Source organism: Chrysemys picta, chromosome 2 (genome assembly GCF_011386835.1).
Source record: "Chrysemys picta bellii isolate R12L10 chromosome 2, ASM1138683v2, whole genome shotgun sequence".
In the NCBI taxonomy this organism is placed as follows: domain Eukaryota; kingdom Metazoa; phylum Chordata; order Testudines; family Emydidae; genus Chrysemys; species Chrysemys picta.
Genome location: NC_088792.1, coordinates 55,601,648 through 55,618,967, shown reverse-complemented (window position 1 = coordinate 55,618,967; position 17,320 = coordinate 55,601,648).

Sequence of the window (17,320 nt, the reverse complement as noted above, 5' to 3'; positions counted from 1 at the left end):
TTGCTTTTAGGTCTACATTTCAACTTCCTCCTTCCCAACCAACAAAATTCAGGGGTATTTGGTTTCAGGGTCCCTTTGAGAACCATTTGTAATTATTTTGCATCCAAAATAAACCTTTTTTTCTCCATGGTCAGAGTGACTGCTAAGCACAGCACACGGATTGTGGCCACAGTGAGTTTTTGAATGTGAGAACTGTCTGCATGGAGTTGTGCATTGGTCCACCTATTTGATGTTTTGCACAATAAAACACTTTAGTGACCCTGGGGAATTGTACCACGGCAAGGCTGGAGGTTTGTCAGCATAGAAAGGCATTGAGGAGTCATGATGAGTGTCAAAAATCATGGACATGTTTTATTAGCAAGCACATTATCTTTGTAAACTCAACCCAGTTCACTATACTCTTAAAAATGCTTATCTCAAAGATCATAATGAAATTTGTTCCACTATGTACAATCATGCTTTCTCTCCAACTGGAGTCAACAAGACTAGCATATTCCTTAGCTTCTTATGCAGCCCTAGTTTAACTTTACAGCTCTTAATGAAATTTGTTTCACTATGTACAATTATGTTCATGGCATTCACTGACTCACATGCAAAACTCCAGAATGTCAAAAGCCATGGACACTCAGGGTCGCCCACAACATTTTGGCACCTGAGGCGAGGAGCTCAAATGATGCCCCAATGCCCCTTCGCTTGGGCCAAAACTTTGAAAGGTCTCAATTCTGCCTTCTTCCTGTTCTACTCCTCTTATGGTACTGCTCTGCTACCTACCCCAATAAAGGAGAACTAACAACTTAAAATGCCTTGTTCAAAAATTTTAAGTAACACTTAACTTTCAAATGCCTGAACAGCAAATGTAACTTTTCTTGTCTGCATAGTAAACACTGGCATTTTTATCTGTTTGAATAATCAAAGTAGTGCTTTCTGTGCCTTCTTGGTTGCAAAGATTTGAACTGCTTCCTGAAGGTCCACAGTCTGGGCCAGCTCATGCTCTATTGAGATGGTTGCAAGGCCGACCAGCCTCTCCTGTGTCTTTGTGGAGTGTAGATGTGTTTTTATTAACTGCAGCTTGGAGAAGCTGTGTTCTCCACTGGCAACTGTTACAGGAAGTGTTAGAAGTATGCTCAGAGCAACAAAGGCATTTGAAAAGAGGGTGGTCATCTTATTTGTGCACATATTTTCCAGAACAGCCTTTGGAGTTGATCCTGCTGAAATGTATCTTGAAAGGGCTTTCAGTTCATCACCTAAATCACTCGCATCAATATTGCGCATGTCATCATGTGTCAACACTGTCTCTAGCACCTGGTTAAAGAATTCAACTTTGAATTTTGTTTGAATTGTTGTTTGGGTCTCTTATGGGATTATCCCATGCCTTGTAATCAAAATGTCTTCTTCTTTGGTGACTCTTGTATTCTTGAATGGGTGGGAAAATAGCTTCAGTGTGAAGTTCCTCTACCAACTTCTGTGCACTCTTCAGAACATTTTGAAATCCCTCATCTGACCAGTAAGACTGTAGGTATGACTTTGCTTTCTCCATTTGTTCCATTGCTCCAGATATATCAAGGTCAACACCTTGGAGTCTCTTGCTTACAACATTTATTTCAAACAGTATGTCATGCCACAACACTAAGCTACACAGAAATTTGAAGTTATGTATGTTTCTGGTGATTCCATTTCCTTCTGCCACTGTTCTCTCACAAACAGTTCCTGTCATAGCATTATCCTCCATAATGGCAACAACTATCTTCCCAATTTGGTGTTTGATAGGCTTTATCGCCTCCACTTAACTTTCCTATCATGTGGTACTCAGTGGTTTCAGTGTCAGAGAGGATGTTCCCAGATGTTGCTTCAAAATTTGCCATCGATGAGTTGATGCAGAGAAAAATACACAGATGCTTTGAATTACATTAAAAAATTCAGTAGCCTCACTAGAAGCTGATGCTGCATCACTGACCACCAAATTCAATGAATGAGAACTGCATGGGACAAAAAAAGCTTGAGAGTTTAACTCTCCGATCCGTGTCTGCACTCCTCTATTCTTTCCTCTCATGTTGGCACCATTATCGTAGCCCTGACCTCTCATGTCAGCTATCACAATTCCCATATCTTCCAGCTTTTTAAGAAGCACATTTGTCATACCAGCTCCTGTAGTATCATCAATGTCAATACAGTCTAGAAAATGCTCTCTGACAGTCACCATTGCAGGGACATTTTCACTAGGTTCTGTTGTTGTTACAAAACACACCATTAAAGTCATTTGTTCCATATGGCTGATGTCAAGTGTGCAGTCCAGAATAACAGAGTAATATCTTTCTGACTTCAGATCTGCCACAATTTTCTGTTTGACTTTTGTTGCCAGTAACTGTATGATCTCATTTTGAATTGTTTTTCTAAGGTAGTGGTTTGTATACATTTCTTCTTAGATGCTCCTGGAGTACAGCATCAAACTCAGCCATCAGCTCCACAATTTTAAGGAAATTTCAATTGGTTGGCACATACAGCCTATCTAAAGCCTCTCCATTTTGTCACCATTGGGGATTTCACGCCAGTAATGTGTTGGATAGAAACTTCTATTTTCATTGTCTTTGGGGAACATGAAGTTTTTCACTTGCTGTGGCCCATGGTACAAGGAAGTCCCTCAGGCTACAGCTCAAGTGGATCCACAGTCCTGGATCATCTAGACTTAAGGAACTAAACTCAGCAGCAGCTGTTTCTTGCGCCTCCACCACACTCTTCTCTGATCTACACTTTTCTTCAGGAATGTGCATGGTTACATCCATTTGAGATGGAGATATGGATGCTGCAGTAACTGCCAGGTCACCTGCACTCTGACTAACTGGAAGATCAGGCATCTCCTCACCACTCACATCCTCACTGGGGCCAGAAGGCTCACAGTGAATATTTGTGTCTATGTATCTCAGGAGAGCTCCTTCTTGCTTAGATAGAAAAACTTCCTTTGCTTTTTTTCTTTTTCTGAATGCTGCCCCAGAGGGACGTTTTCTTCTTTCACTCATGACTGCTGTTCTTTGCCAGCTATAGTGGCTCTCAACACTCAGTTGAAGGGGACAAATAAGCAGGGCCTGAGTGAGGGAAGATATCAGCATCTTAAGGGGCTAACTGGCTCCTACTTCTTCAGTTGACTGCCTGTTATCCTCAAGTGGCTTCAGGGAAGCAGCAGGAAACAGGAAACTCCCTGAGAAGCTGGTGTTAATCAGCCTAGGCTCCTGGGGGTGCTAGAGAGGTATATAAGAGGCTCCTCCTCCTCTCTCTCCCTGCAGCTCCTGCTGCTTTCTGTTATTCCCTCTCACCTTTTCTCCTGCCTGTTATATCTCTTGTGCCCTCCTTCTTCCAGCACAGCACTCCACCATCTCTGTGCATCTAGAGCAGAGAGAATACATATGCACCAGCAGCAGACACAATTTTCTACACTCTGGGTCCTACTGGCATCCCCCACAGTCTGGCACCTGAGGCGGCCGCCTCAGGTCACCCCATGGTAAGGCCAGCCCTGTGGACACTTGTTATAAAAACATGGAAATCATGAAATCCCAGACTCCCATGACATCTCTGAGAAAACTTCAGCAAAAAAGCAATTGCCAGCCACATTCCGATTCCAGAATCTTTATAATTGGTAATGATGGAGCAAAAAGAACTCAGGCTGGTATTTGTGTGCAGGGCAGACCATGAGAAACATCTTCTACCTGGTGAGTAAATCTGACATGGAAATTATCAAAAAGAGAGCAATTATGGACCATTAAACAGTCATTATTATGAAGTCTGGTGCTCACTGCACTTTCACACACAAGCTCCCAGTAAATGATTGCTACAATTTAAATTAGAAAACTCCAGGCTAAATTCAGACACCGTGTAAGCAGGTGCATTTCCACTGACTTCAGCATAGTTCTACCTGTTTATATCCTGGCTGATAACCCCATAATATTGATATTACACTTGCTGGGATTTAACAAAACACAGTGCACTAAATATTACTTGTTAATCTAACAGCACTGTAATATTTGAACAAATCATTGTGAGTTAACTATAGATTTTGAACTTTCTTCATTTCATCAGTTATAATGTCATAAAAAGATTCCCTTTGAATTTAAGAAGAATTAGAATATCTGAAGTGAATAACACAATATTTTTAACATAAGAACATAAAAAAGGCTCATACCAATGGTCCATCTAGTCCAGTATCCTGTCTTCCAACAGTGGGCAGTGTCCCGTGCTTCAGAGGGATGAACAGAACAGAGCAATTAGAGAGTGATCCATCCCCAGTTGTCCAGTTCCAGCTTCTGGCAGTCTGAGGTTTAGGGACACCCAGAACATAGGGTTGCGTCCCTGACCTTCTTGGCTAGTAACCATTGATGGACCTATCCTCCATTAACTTATCTAACTCCTGGTTAAGCCCAGTTGTACTTTTGGCCTTCACAACATCCTTTGGTAACAAATTCCACAGGTTGACTGTCTGTTATGTAAATAAGTACTTTCTTTTGTTTGCTTCGAACCTGTTGCCTATTAATTTCATTGAGTTATGGAAATGGGTAAAAACACTTCTTTATTCACTTTCTCCACACCATCCAAAATTATATAGACCTCCACCAAATTCCCCATTAGTCATCTCTTTTCTAAACTAAACACTCCCAGTCTTTTTAATCTCTCTTCATATGGAAGCTGTTCCATACCTCTAATCAGTTTGTTGCCCTTCTCTGTACTTTTTCCAACTCTAAAATATCTATTTTAAGATGGGGTGACCAGAACTGCATGCAGTATTCAAGGTGTGGGAGTGCCATGGATTCATATATTGGCATTATGACATTTTCTGTCTTACTATCTATCCCTTTCCTACTGATTCCTAACATTCTAGCTTTTTGACTGACAATGCACGTTGAGCAGATGCTTTCATAGAACCATCCACAATTACTCCAGGATCTCTTTTTTGAATGGTAACAACTAATTTAGACCCCATCATTTCATATATATAGTTGGAATTATGTTTTCCAATGTTCGTTACTTTGCATTTATCAACATTGAATTTCATCTGCCATTTTGTTGCCCAATCACCCAGGTTTGTGAGATTCCTATGTAATTTCTTCTCAATGAAGCTTTGGACTTAACTATCTTGAGTAATTTTGTATTGTCTGCAAACTTTCCCACCTTCTTTTTCCAGATCATTTATTAATATGATAAACAGCACTGTTCCCCACTGTATCCTCCGGTCATCTGTACAAAGGCTGATTTTAAGTGATAGGTTACATATAATAACTCATAGGATACGTCTATACTTACCTCTGGGTCCGGCGGTAAGCAATCAATCTTCTGGGATCAATCCCGGAAGTGCTTGCCGTCGACACCGGTACTCCTGCTCGGCGAGAGGAGTACGCGGAGTCGACGGGGGAGCCTGCCTGCCGCGTGTGGACCCGCGGTAAGTTCGAACTAAGATAGTTTGACTTCAGCTACGTGAATAATATTTTAGAGTGAATAACGTAGCTGAAGTTGCGTATCTTAGTTCGAAGTGGGGGGTTAGTGTGGACCAGCCCATAGTTCTGCAATTTCATATTTGAGTTCCTTCAGAACTCTTGGGTGAATACCATCTAGTCTTGGTGACTTATTTCTCTTTAACTTATCAATTTGTTTCAAAACCTCCTCTATTGACACCTCTATCTGGGACAGTTTCTCAGATTTGTCACCTAAAAAAAATGGCTCATGTGTGGAAATCTCTCTCATATCCTTGCAGTGAAGACCAAAGCAAAGAATTCATGTAGCTTCTCTGAATGGCCTTGTCTTCCTTGAGTGCTCCTTTAGCACCTTCATTGTCCAATGGTCCTGATGATTATTTGGCAAATTTCCTGCTTCTGATGTAGTTAAAAACAATTTTGTGGTTAGTTTTTTGCTCTTCAAATTCTTTTTTGGCCTGCCTAATTATACTTTTGCACATGACTTGCCAGAGTTTATGCTTCTTTCTATTTTCCTCAGTAGGATTTGACTTCCAATTTTTAAAGGTTGTCTTTTTGTCTTTAATCACCTCTTCGACTATGTAGTGTAGCCATGGTAGTGTTTTTTGGGTAATCTTGCTGTTTTTTGTTTGGGGTATACATTTAATTTGAGCATCTCTTTTTTTTTCTATATTTGGGTTATAATCTGTCTCTTTAAATGACATATGGCAGGGCCAAGGAAATCCTCATGCCAAAGTTCAAGTTTCCTTACACTATAAAAGGGAATATTGTCTAATCAAGGACTATTTTGAAAAGATGCATGCATGAAAAAGGCTAAAGATGCCTATAAAACTTGATAAATTCGACATCTAGAATGAGAGGGAGAATTCCACTAATGTGGCAGAAAGATAATAAATATAACTGTGTTTTTAAAATAACTTCTGTGGAACATTAGCATCAGAAGATTCTAATCCTAAATATAGATAGAATGTGTTTATCTCAGGAAGTTTAGAAGTCAGTGAAAATTATTGCTGGGCATATTGTGACTAACCTGCAGCCACTTAGGATGTCATCATTGTTGTTACTATGTTCCTTGCCAGTGCCATACGGAAGTTCGATACAGTTGTGAGAATAGAAATAAGATCTTTCTGCTCCCATAGTATAGACCTCTAACACTGAGAACCAATAAGCTTTGCTAAATTCCTTTCCATGATGGAGGGAGCTCCACCTGACATATGTCTCTAGTGGAATCCCTCTTGGACAAGAGAAAGTTTAGGGACAGTGCTGTGGTATCTACAAAACCTAAACAGTAAGTAAGGGTTAGAACCCTTTTTTCAATGTTAATTAAGAACTCCAAGGCCTTTAAAACATGATCTGTGGCTAAGCAAAGCAAGTCTTAGGCACTGTTCTGACTCTGCTGCAATCAAAATGTTATTTAAGTAAATAACCATTTTTACACCCAGTGATCTTAATGGTTGGATAACCAGTCTACAACCATGGCGTTATTATCATTTGGAGGTGTGGAGGTCCACAGACCGAAAACTATTACCTTCCTCTGGTAAAAGCTTTGGATTTTAGGTATCTTTTCGTAAAGTTTAGATACAGTTTAGATAAAGTAGAAATACAGTTTTAGCCCATTTTAGAATAGATGGAGGGGAGAGGGAATAAAAATCTTTCCCAGATCTGAACAAAGAACTGAAGTCTGTAGGGGTTAGAAGAAGCCCAGTAGGGCTGTGAAGGTTTAAATCTTTTAGCTTGTGAGACAGTAACAAAAAATTGCTTCCCTCTGCCAGCACTCAGTGGGGACCATTACCTCTCATTATGGAGCTGGGGACTTTTAGTGGAATGTCTCTCTGGAGATGTTTCATTCTCCTTTTTCTAAGGTGCATGTGGAGTTGCACCTCCTTATCATCATCATCTTTGAGATACTGCTTCTATTCTTTACTTCCTGTATATAACTTTGGCACAAGAGATCATTGCTACTTGACCTTGGAGACCCCAAAGCAGAGCCGTCCCTTGGGTAGGGCAAATTGGGGCAACCGCTCCGGGCCCTACACTTTGGAGGGCCCCACGGGCCGGTGCGATTGGCTGGGGTGGTCAGTCCTGGAAGAAATGGGTGTGACGGGTTGGATCACAGAAACCCCCTTGGGAGCTGCCACCCGATGTGCAAAGACTACCCCTGCTTCTGTTTTCCCTGCCAGCTCAGGACACCAGCACCCTGTCTTGCTGAGCCAGACACTCCTGTTTGGCTCCAGACACAGATCCAGGGTCTGAATCACTTGTCCCAAAGCTGCAAGTTTACCTGAAAACAGCTCACAGTAGTGTGCTTGTCTTTAGCACTCAGATGCCCAACTCCCAATGGGGTCTAAACCCAAATAAATCCGTTTTACCCTGCATAAAGCTTATGCAGGGCAAACTCATAAATTGGTCGCCCTCTATAACACTGATAGAGAGATATGCACAGTTGTTTGCTCCCCCAGGTATCAATACATACTCTGAGCGAATTACTAAATAGAAAGTGATTTTATTAAATACAGACAGTAGGATTTAAGTGGTTCAAGGTAGTAACAGACAGAACAAAGTAAGTCACCAAGCAAAATAAAATAAAATGCGCAAATCTATGCCTAATCAAACTGAATACAGATAATTTCCTCACCAGTTCCAGAGTGCTCCCTTTTACAGGCTAATCTCCTTTTAGCCTGGGTCCAGCTATCACTCACACCCCCTGTAGTTACTGTCCTTTGTTTCAGTCTTCTTCAAGTATCTTGGGGGGGGTGGGGGTGGAGAGGCTCCTTCTTTAGCCGGCTGAAGACAAAATGGAGGGGTCTCCCCTGGGTTTAAATAGACTCTCTCTTGTGGGTGGAGACCCCCCTCCTCCCTCCTCTGCAAAGTCCATCTCTAAGATGGAGTTTTGGAGACACCTGGGCAAGTCACATGCCCCTGCATGACTCAGTCTTTGCAGGCTGACGCCATTGTCCACATGGCATATTGCATGTCTCCAGGAAGACTTCTCATGTGGATTGGAGCATTCCAAGATGCATTGTTCCCTAAGTGTCTCCTGATCAGGTACTTAACCTGGTGAATTCCTTCCTAAAGAAGCTGACCAAATGCCTCACAAAGCTTACTTAGAAATCAGGCAAGCATACAGCCCATATTCTTAACCTCGAGTAGAAAATGATATATATGTACAAATAGGATGAATAGATATAGTAGACCATAACCTTTACGGAGATATGTTACATGGCACAGGCAGCACAAAACATATTCCAGTTATGTCATACATACATTTATAAGCACCCCCTCCCCATAAAGCCTTATGGGGTACACTGTCACAATGGGCACGGGAACTAAGGATGCTGGGGGTCTCGGCTGTCGCCCCGTGTGCCCAGGGCTCTGTTGCTGCCCAGCAAGCCTGGGGTTTATGCTGCTGCCCTGCACACCGGGAGCCTCTGCTTTTGGCCTGCACATCTGGGGTCTTGGCTGCTGATGCAGAGCAGGGCCCCCAAGCTGGCAGGTGCTGATTTGTCCCGGGCCCTGCAGACCCTTAGGGACGGCCCTGCCTCAAAGTTATAGAGAGTTTTCTCCACCCCACCTGGTTCACTCAGGCAACAGCAAGCCAGCAATGTGTCTGTGTCTTACCTCTGTAATGCCCTAACCTGGGTGTATTGTCAGCAGTGGAGATTGAACCTGAGACCTCTGGTTCTAAAAGTCTGAACTTCTACTGCTTGAAATAAAAGACCAGGTGTATTGGCCAAGATGGTAACAGGCTTATTAACCTATCTGTGGACCAGTCACCACTAGATGGGGACAAAATACGACACTCAGTGGGTTACACTTATAATAACTTTGCATTTTGCAAAGGATAAAATTGTCACCCACAGTTGGACTTCAGATAGAGTACACTTTTTAGCAGTTGTTTGCTAGATTGCCAGAAAAACCAAGCACATTCAGAAGGTCTTCTACTGTTTCTGCGGCCTCTCACATGATTGCCACATGACATTCTCGTAGAGGCAAATTTATCCTTATAATTCCACCTCATTTGGAATCCCTTTCCTTCCTATTAGGAATTGTCTTCCTGAATATTAAAAATCGAATGAATGTCTCTTCCAAGTCTGATGTATACGGCAGTCCAAATTCGTGGGTGCTGACTGTTCTGCCACTGTTTTTTTCATTGTATTCTAACTTTGGGTTCTAGTAGGACAGATGGTCGGGAGGAAGCTGTGAGTGGTGTACCCTGTCCAGGGGCAGTGCCAAAGCTTAGTGCCTGCTTTATGGGTATCTCCCAGACATGCTGAGGCATAAGCATTCCTGAGTTCCCCATGGGAAAGCCATCGATGGATAAGCAAAACAGCTGAGATGTAGAAGTCCCCTAAGGCATGCACTTCTTCCATCCCTACCATAAAGTGTTAGAGACTGGTGGAAAGAAAGAAGGATGCTCCTAGACAGCTCTAGTATGACAGGAGGATGCTGGATGATGTTCTTTTTCTTAGTGTGTGAGAAAATGTTCAGTCTTGGAAAGAGATGCTCTATTGTGGCTCGTTTTGGATTATGCCAAGTTCATTTTAAAGGTAGCTTCTGGGGAGATAGAGCTGTGCAAGCATGGGGAGAGAATGGTTTCTCCCTTTGTCTCTGATTAGATTCAGCTCTTGAGACAGAGTTGTTTCCTGGGAACCGGGCATTGATCTTGGGCTGAGATTCCTGAAAGAAGAGTCTTCCCTGCATTCTGTTTGATCACCTCTGCTCCAGAACTGGTTTATATCTGTAAATAAAAAAATGTTACAATTATACCCATACTCCGTGTCATTGATTTCTCCTCCACTAGAAAGCCAACCTACCAGATCCCGGACATCTGCTACTGCTCAGCAGAAAGGTGAAGATGGAGTCAGAAACAGGACACCTAATGTCAGAAAATGGGGTGATATTATCAAGTGAAAAAAGCATCCATACATGGGAAGGGGAACCCCTTATTACTGAAGGAGATTATTCAAACTTTTGGCAGGAGAGACTCTCAGTAGAAAGGGACAAATGAAAACCCAGCTGTTGAAAAATAATATGGTATTACTCCCTGATGGAAAAATAACACGTATGTCTGCAGCGTTGTTGTACCTGTGTTGGTCCCAGGATATGAAAGAAACCAGTGGATGAGATCAGATTTTTTACTGAACCAACTTCTGCTGGTGAAAGTGACAAGTTTTCAAGCTCCACAGAGCCAGACCTGAAGAAGAGCACTCTGGGGCTTGAAAGCTTGTCTCTATCACCAGCAGAAGTTGGTCCAATAAAATTAATCAGTATGTAACTTTCAAATATATTTGCACTTATATTGTAATAGTTTGGTATTTAACAATTCATGTAAAAATAAATGCAGCAATATCCATGCATCTTTGTGTTAATAAGTTTATGATTTAAACATGACAAACAAACAAAAAAGTGTGAGCGCCCTCTGCTGGGGCCTGATTGTTTCCACTGATTTCAGTGGTCTTTGGCTCAGACTCTTGACTGCAGAAAGGAAATGACTATCACACACTATATCCAGAGCTGTACCATGTTTCTGCTAGTGCAGGGAGGGCTTGATTCTGCACATTGCACAGTGACTCCTGGAGGTGCGAGAACTCACAACTTGCTCGGCACCTTGCAGCACATAGCCTATAGGATTTGATCTTGAACCACTTAAGTCAATGGGAGGTTTACAGTTGATTTCAGTGGGAGGAAGATCAAGCTCGGAACACACAGGCAGAGAAGTAAGGAAATGGCATCTGGGTTATTGTCAGCCCAACAGAGAGGTAGTTAAAAATAAATGGCTAGAATTTATATTAAGGCTGCACAAACGATTTATAAAGGGTTAATAAAGGATTATTAGCTGTTTTACTAAAGGGTTAATCAAATATTATAGATTGTTAGAGTCCAACAGATTGCTTATCACCATGGTTCGTAACCATCTAACACATTCTGATGTGCTTATAACCAGCTATGATATGTAGTATTATTGTCTGTGACATGTATATAATATCCTTAACTGGACCAACTTCTGCTGGTGAGAGAGACAAGATGACCTGAAGAAGAGCTCTGTTACATTATCCACCTTGTCTCTCTAATATCCTGGGACCAACACAGCTACAACATCACTGCATACATGAATATACTATTTATTAATCCTTTATAACATATTTATAAAAGGAACCTCAATATAAAATGTGACCAAGTAAAAATATTACCAAAATAGTGAGAATCAATACAGACCAGATGGAGGATAACTAATGCTAGAGAAAAAAAGATATATAGAATTTTTTAGCTTGTAAGCTTTAAAAACAAAAGAGAGAAAATAAAATCTATAACAAATATTTAGTGTTGCCAACTCTTGAGATTTTATTACAAGTCTCATGGTGAATGATGTTTTCCTTAAAAAGCCCCTGCTTCAGGAGGTAAGTGATTATGTGAGAATCTGAGCTTTCATTTATAAACAAAAATGAGTTTCTAGCCTTCCTGGTTATAGAGCAAACATGAAACTGAATGCATTTAACAGCTCCGAAACCAGAAGACAAATAAAAAGAACCCATTTTAAAAAAAATAATTATTTTTATAACAATCTCCTGATCTTGGGAGCCTGATTTAGGACTTTTGAGTACTTGACAATACTGAATATTCACAGTTCCTTAGAATATTGGAATTTTACAGTATTGTCAACCAAATGAATTCTTAACAGATATATATTCGCAGCAATATGGATATATGTCCACAGCAAGACATAGGGTTAAATCCACAAAGAAACCAATCACTTGAATAAATGAATCAAAAGCATTTTGATCCATGTGTTTATATGATAGCTAAATAAAATGACTCCCAAAGTGTCATACTGTGCTTTAATGTCTGTTGGCTTTTTGGGGAAAAACACAATTTGATAAACAGAGGCACAGATTTGCCCTGCTATAAGTGGTGCAATTCCTTTGATTACCGTGCACTTACACCAGGTATGAATTTGGCCCCTGATGTTTAATAAAGAGAAAAACCATTGTAATATATTATACATTAGAAAACATATACTGGAAACCATTATTCTATGCTTGGAAAGCTTTGGCCATTTTTTAAACGATGAATATCTCTGCTGTTTTCAAAGATGATTTAAACCAAAATTTACTTGCAAGCTGTAACTTGAGACTGTTGTGAGTTACACCACTATTTTATTATTCTTAATAGCATGAGTCAATCCACAGATACTTCATCCTGCAATTTTCCTCTGTTATTAAAATGCATAATGTTAATATTTGTAATACTTTATAAACTGACCATAAAGCAACGTTTATGGTCAGTTAATCATTGTATTACTTTGCTTTAGGTAATTTAGTACATTACCATAATGTAACAATCTACTTAATATAAATTTTAAAGTGAACCCAGTGCAAGTTGCAGGGCATTAATATATTATGTCTTCTAACCAGAAACTCACAAACGGCTGGAGTTCGGCTGTAGCTCAGCTATTCTATACCTTTGATTTTCTCAGTGCATTGCTTGAAGGAATGTCAAGATTTTATGACAGACACAGAGGCAAACTGTTCTATTACTTATTATTTGTATTACAGTTAATCTTAGAAATCCCAGTCAGCTTAGTGCCCCATTGTGCTCCTTGGTGTACAAACATAATAGTATGAGAGATTCCCCATCCTCAAGAGTTTATAGTCCAAGTTCCCAACTCCACAAACTGTTCTGCAGTGGCAGGCTCCTAAAGCACGCAGAAAACCCGCTGAATTCATAAGAATTACTGTAATAAAATATGCATTTACATAGCCAAATTTTCAACAGAATTTGATAGTACTAAATCTTTAAAAGGGTCTGGGTACATATATCGATAATCTTATTAGGCCTCTATGTTGCTATTATCAATTACCAGTATTAGTGGATGATCAGTCATGCTAAATTCTTTTTTAAATTGCCTCCTTAAGCTGCTGTATATATGACCTGGTATACCACAGATTCACATCAAAGTTGCATTTTAGCTTGCAAGTACCACAGAAGTGGCTGGATTTCAGTGGCCCATAAAAAGTGATTTATGTACAGGGCTAAATCATTGTCATGAGCAGGGCTTGTTGGAAATGTTTTTGTCTATGGAAAATTCCAATTTAAAAAAAAATCATTGAAATGTTCTGCAAAAACGTCTGTAGTTCACATAGTTCAGGTGCCTTATTCTCCCTACTATTGGCCCAGCTCTCAGGCTAAACTACATCTTCCACGATGCACCATGGCCTTAGACTCCTATGACATACCTTTTCTCCTCACCAAGAAGGGAGAAAGTGGTGCATCATGGAAGATGTAGTCCAACCAGGAAGCCCAGCCTACACAAGAGAATGGGACCATAAGACACCCATATTACAACTTCTATAAAGCACAGTGCTGCCATTTTGAAATTGAAATATTTTGGCTTTGGGGCAAAAATGTTTTGGTAAAATCATCAACATTTTCCTCAGAAAGCAGACACATCACATAAATGAATCAATCAATCAATCAATCAGAATCTGCCACCTGGTTACACATTTGCTTCATACATTGTCAGACTGTATATCCCCGCGCATGCTAAGTTATCCAGTGCAAGGCTCGCCCATTTCCCACCCATATGCATCAGAGATGGGAATGTTTATACGGTTGTTATGAAAACTGCTCTTTCCTCCTTTCCCCTTTCTTCAGCTACCCATGCTGTGTGTAATAAAGGGGTCTCTTTTGCACTCCCCTCCCCTGCATGGACGCACAAATGGGGCCACAATTTGGACCCATAATTTGTAAAATACCTTTAGGCCTCTTCAGGACTTTCTAATCTACACACATTTTAAGGTATATTATTGTAAACTAAGCCATATTAAATAGAACTATGCTGCTTTAAAAGCACTCAGAGAATGACCATGTTTGTAAACTGATTTTAACCATGAGGAGAAAAAATGTAATATATCTTTAAAACACAGTGTAATCTGGGATCACAAACACTAAAATGTCTTTATCATAATTAGATATTTATTGCATAGTCTCACTCCAGGGCAGAATTAAATTGTATAGATAACCCATGTGGTTCTATACTTTAACATGTATAGATTTCTTTTATGTTTAAGATTAGCTTTGATTTTCCTGGGTTTATAATGCTTGGTTTTGTGATAATTACAACATCCTTGTAATGTATTTTACTCTAAATTATATGTAACTCAGTGCTGGTTGGAAAACAAGAATGCTGTTTAGTTAAAAACATAGAGGTTTCAAAAAAAAATTTCTTTCCACATCAGGAAAAAAAAAAAAGAGAGACCTTTCAAAATTTTGTGCAAAAACAGGAGAAGGTGAGAGAGAAAACAAACAGCCACCCCAAAATAGCGAGTAGCCTGGTGGTTAGAGCCTTCAGCTGGTATGTGCAAGCCTTGGGTTCATGTCCCTGCTCTGAACTGGATGAATGCCTGCTTCACCAGGCCATAGAGTCAGTCAGTCTCTCTCAATCTTACCTGTTGGAGCTGTTCCACTTCGTATAAATAATGAAAAATTCATCAGTCCAAAGAGAGACTGACTCCATAGCCTGAATCAGGCAGAACAGGGTCTTGAATCTCCATCTCTCACATCCCAAATGAATGCCCTATCCACTTAGCTATTCTGTAACAAGCTTTGGTCTCTTGCCATTGAAATTCCATCCTGTGTTTGAAAAACCTTCTTGATAAAAGTTTTCCAGAAACTGATCCGTTTCTGCTAAATGTTTTGGTTTCGATGAATCAGTGTTTTCTGACAAAAAGAAGTTTCATCAAAAAATTCCTGACTGGCTCTTCTTTCGAGTTTATACCCATCCTAATGTAGTTTTGTCTGCGAATAATAACTAAATGTTACTGCATTAAGACGAGCAACTCCAGCTGCAATAAAATGGTTACTGAGATAGTTACTGTTCTGACAGTCACTGAAGTACGGTGTCAATATGATATGCTCCAAAATATTTCCATGGAAATAATAAGTTGAAAGAACAGTCATTAAAAAGTTGTGACTAACAGATCAAAAGAACCATGTGAGAAAGAGCTAGCTGTTTAAATGGTCACATGAAACAAGACATTTAAGGCTCATCACTATCTGTTATTTTTTGTTTTATTTTAGAAACGTGTTAAGCATTAATCTGTAATGGCATAGATGGAAAGCGTTAGTGGAAATGTTAAACAAAAAGTACAAGTGTAAAGAATTCGAGCTCTAGCATCTGAAATATAATGCAGTTATCTTATCCATTAAGCTCCACTGAATTTTCTCAGTCATGGACATTTTAAAGTAGGGTAATGTAAAAAGTTCTACAAGGATCCTCAACCCGTCCACAATCCGGGGTTTAAAATTCCAGTGGGTAGACCTAGGCTGAGCAGAGTATACTGATTTCACACTTGGCATGCCTTACCACAGTGAGCCCCTTAGGTCTTTCCCTCACCGACCGCTATGTCCCCTGATTGTAGACACTGGGCCAAGTTCGCTGCTAGTGTGAATTGGCACAGATATGTTGCTGTCAATGGGAGATGAGTCAGTTGGCAACAGAAGAGAACATGGCCATCCTTAAGGGGAGAGGGTTTGATTTCCTTCTACCTTAGGCTACGTGGCTCAATTCTCTCACCACTGGATTTTTCAGGGGGCAGCTGCAGGCTGCTTTCTTTTACCCTGATGTAGGATGTTTAGGAGTTTGCAGTGCTAGGCCACTGCCTTCCCCAAACCACAGCAGGGTTTACAGGAGCCAGCTAGGAGACAGCCTGGGCCCCCTACACGCCTATGGAAGCCTAAAAACAGTAACATCCCCTCACACTAGCAACACTGTTGCTGATTAGGGACAGATAAAGCCCCATAGTCTTTTTGTGCAAATAGTTAGAGAGCCTGGAAGTAGAGCTGGTTGGAAAGTAGGTCCTTCTTCTCTCCCTCCCCTCACTCCAAAAAGAAAGAAAATGCCACTTTTCAGAGAAAAATCAAAACAGAAAATATTTTAATTTGGAAGTGCTGCTGGAATGCCTCACGGGAGTTGTAGCTTGGATGCCTCAGTTTTTCAGTTTTGGGGACCCTGAACTGTCAGTGGAAAGCAGATGCTTTTTGTGAACATTTTCGTTTCATTTAAAACTCAATTTTCCATTAAAAACAAAACAATGTAGATGGGAAATGATCAGTGTGTCCTACCTGGAATCCCACAGACAAAGCATTTTGGAGCATCTGGGTCTGCTAGGTGTGCCCTAGTAATGTGCAGAAATGTTTTTAGGTCATCACCTGTGTGGAGCAGTGGTTGTTGTTGTATATGTGAGGTGTGGATCCAGAGAACGAAAGTCATCCTCCATTTTGGGAGGTGGGGCTCTGGACTATTCCCTCTGCCTTATTGTGGGGCTAGGCTGCCTCCTGGCCCACTGAGAATACTACTGTGGGTTATAAAAAACAATGGCTCACTTTGGAGTTTCCTAAAGAGCCTGTGTCAGAGAGGTGCCCCCAGCACCAAACTTGCAGACCTCACACAAACAAGTGGGAGTGCCCTGTCCCTGAAGGCATCTAAGGGAAAAGGTTGTATGTGAAGTCTTGTGGCCTGATTGAAGGAGATAAGACATGAAAGCAAAGGTAGCTGAGCCCAAACCATTAGGTGAAGTAGCAGAGGTTTGCCTAGTGCCAACCCCCTGCAGATCTCACACAGCAGGATTCAGTTTGCCTAACATATGAAAGGAGCACTGCAGTGCAGCCCTGATTTATAGGTATTAATCTGGCCACCAGATGGCTCCCATATTTTTTACAATTAATTCAATGCAAAACATATTGGCAGACAGAAGGAAACATTTTAAAAATTGTAACTGAAAGATTCGGAAGCTCAAAGCAATGTTTCCTGCTGTATCAGCCTGACTGCCTACAAAATACCTACAAAACTCATGACAATTGAATGAAAT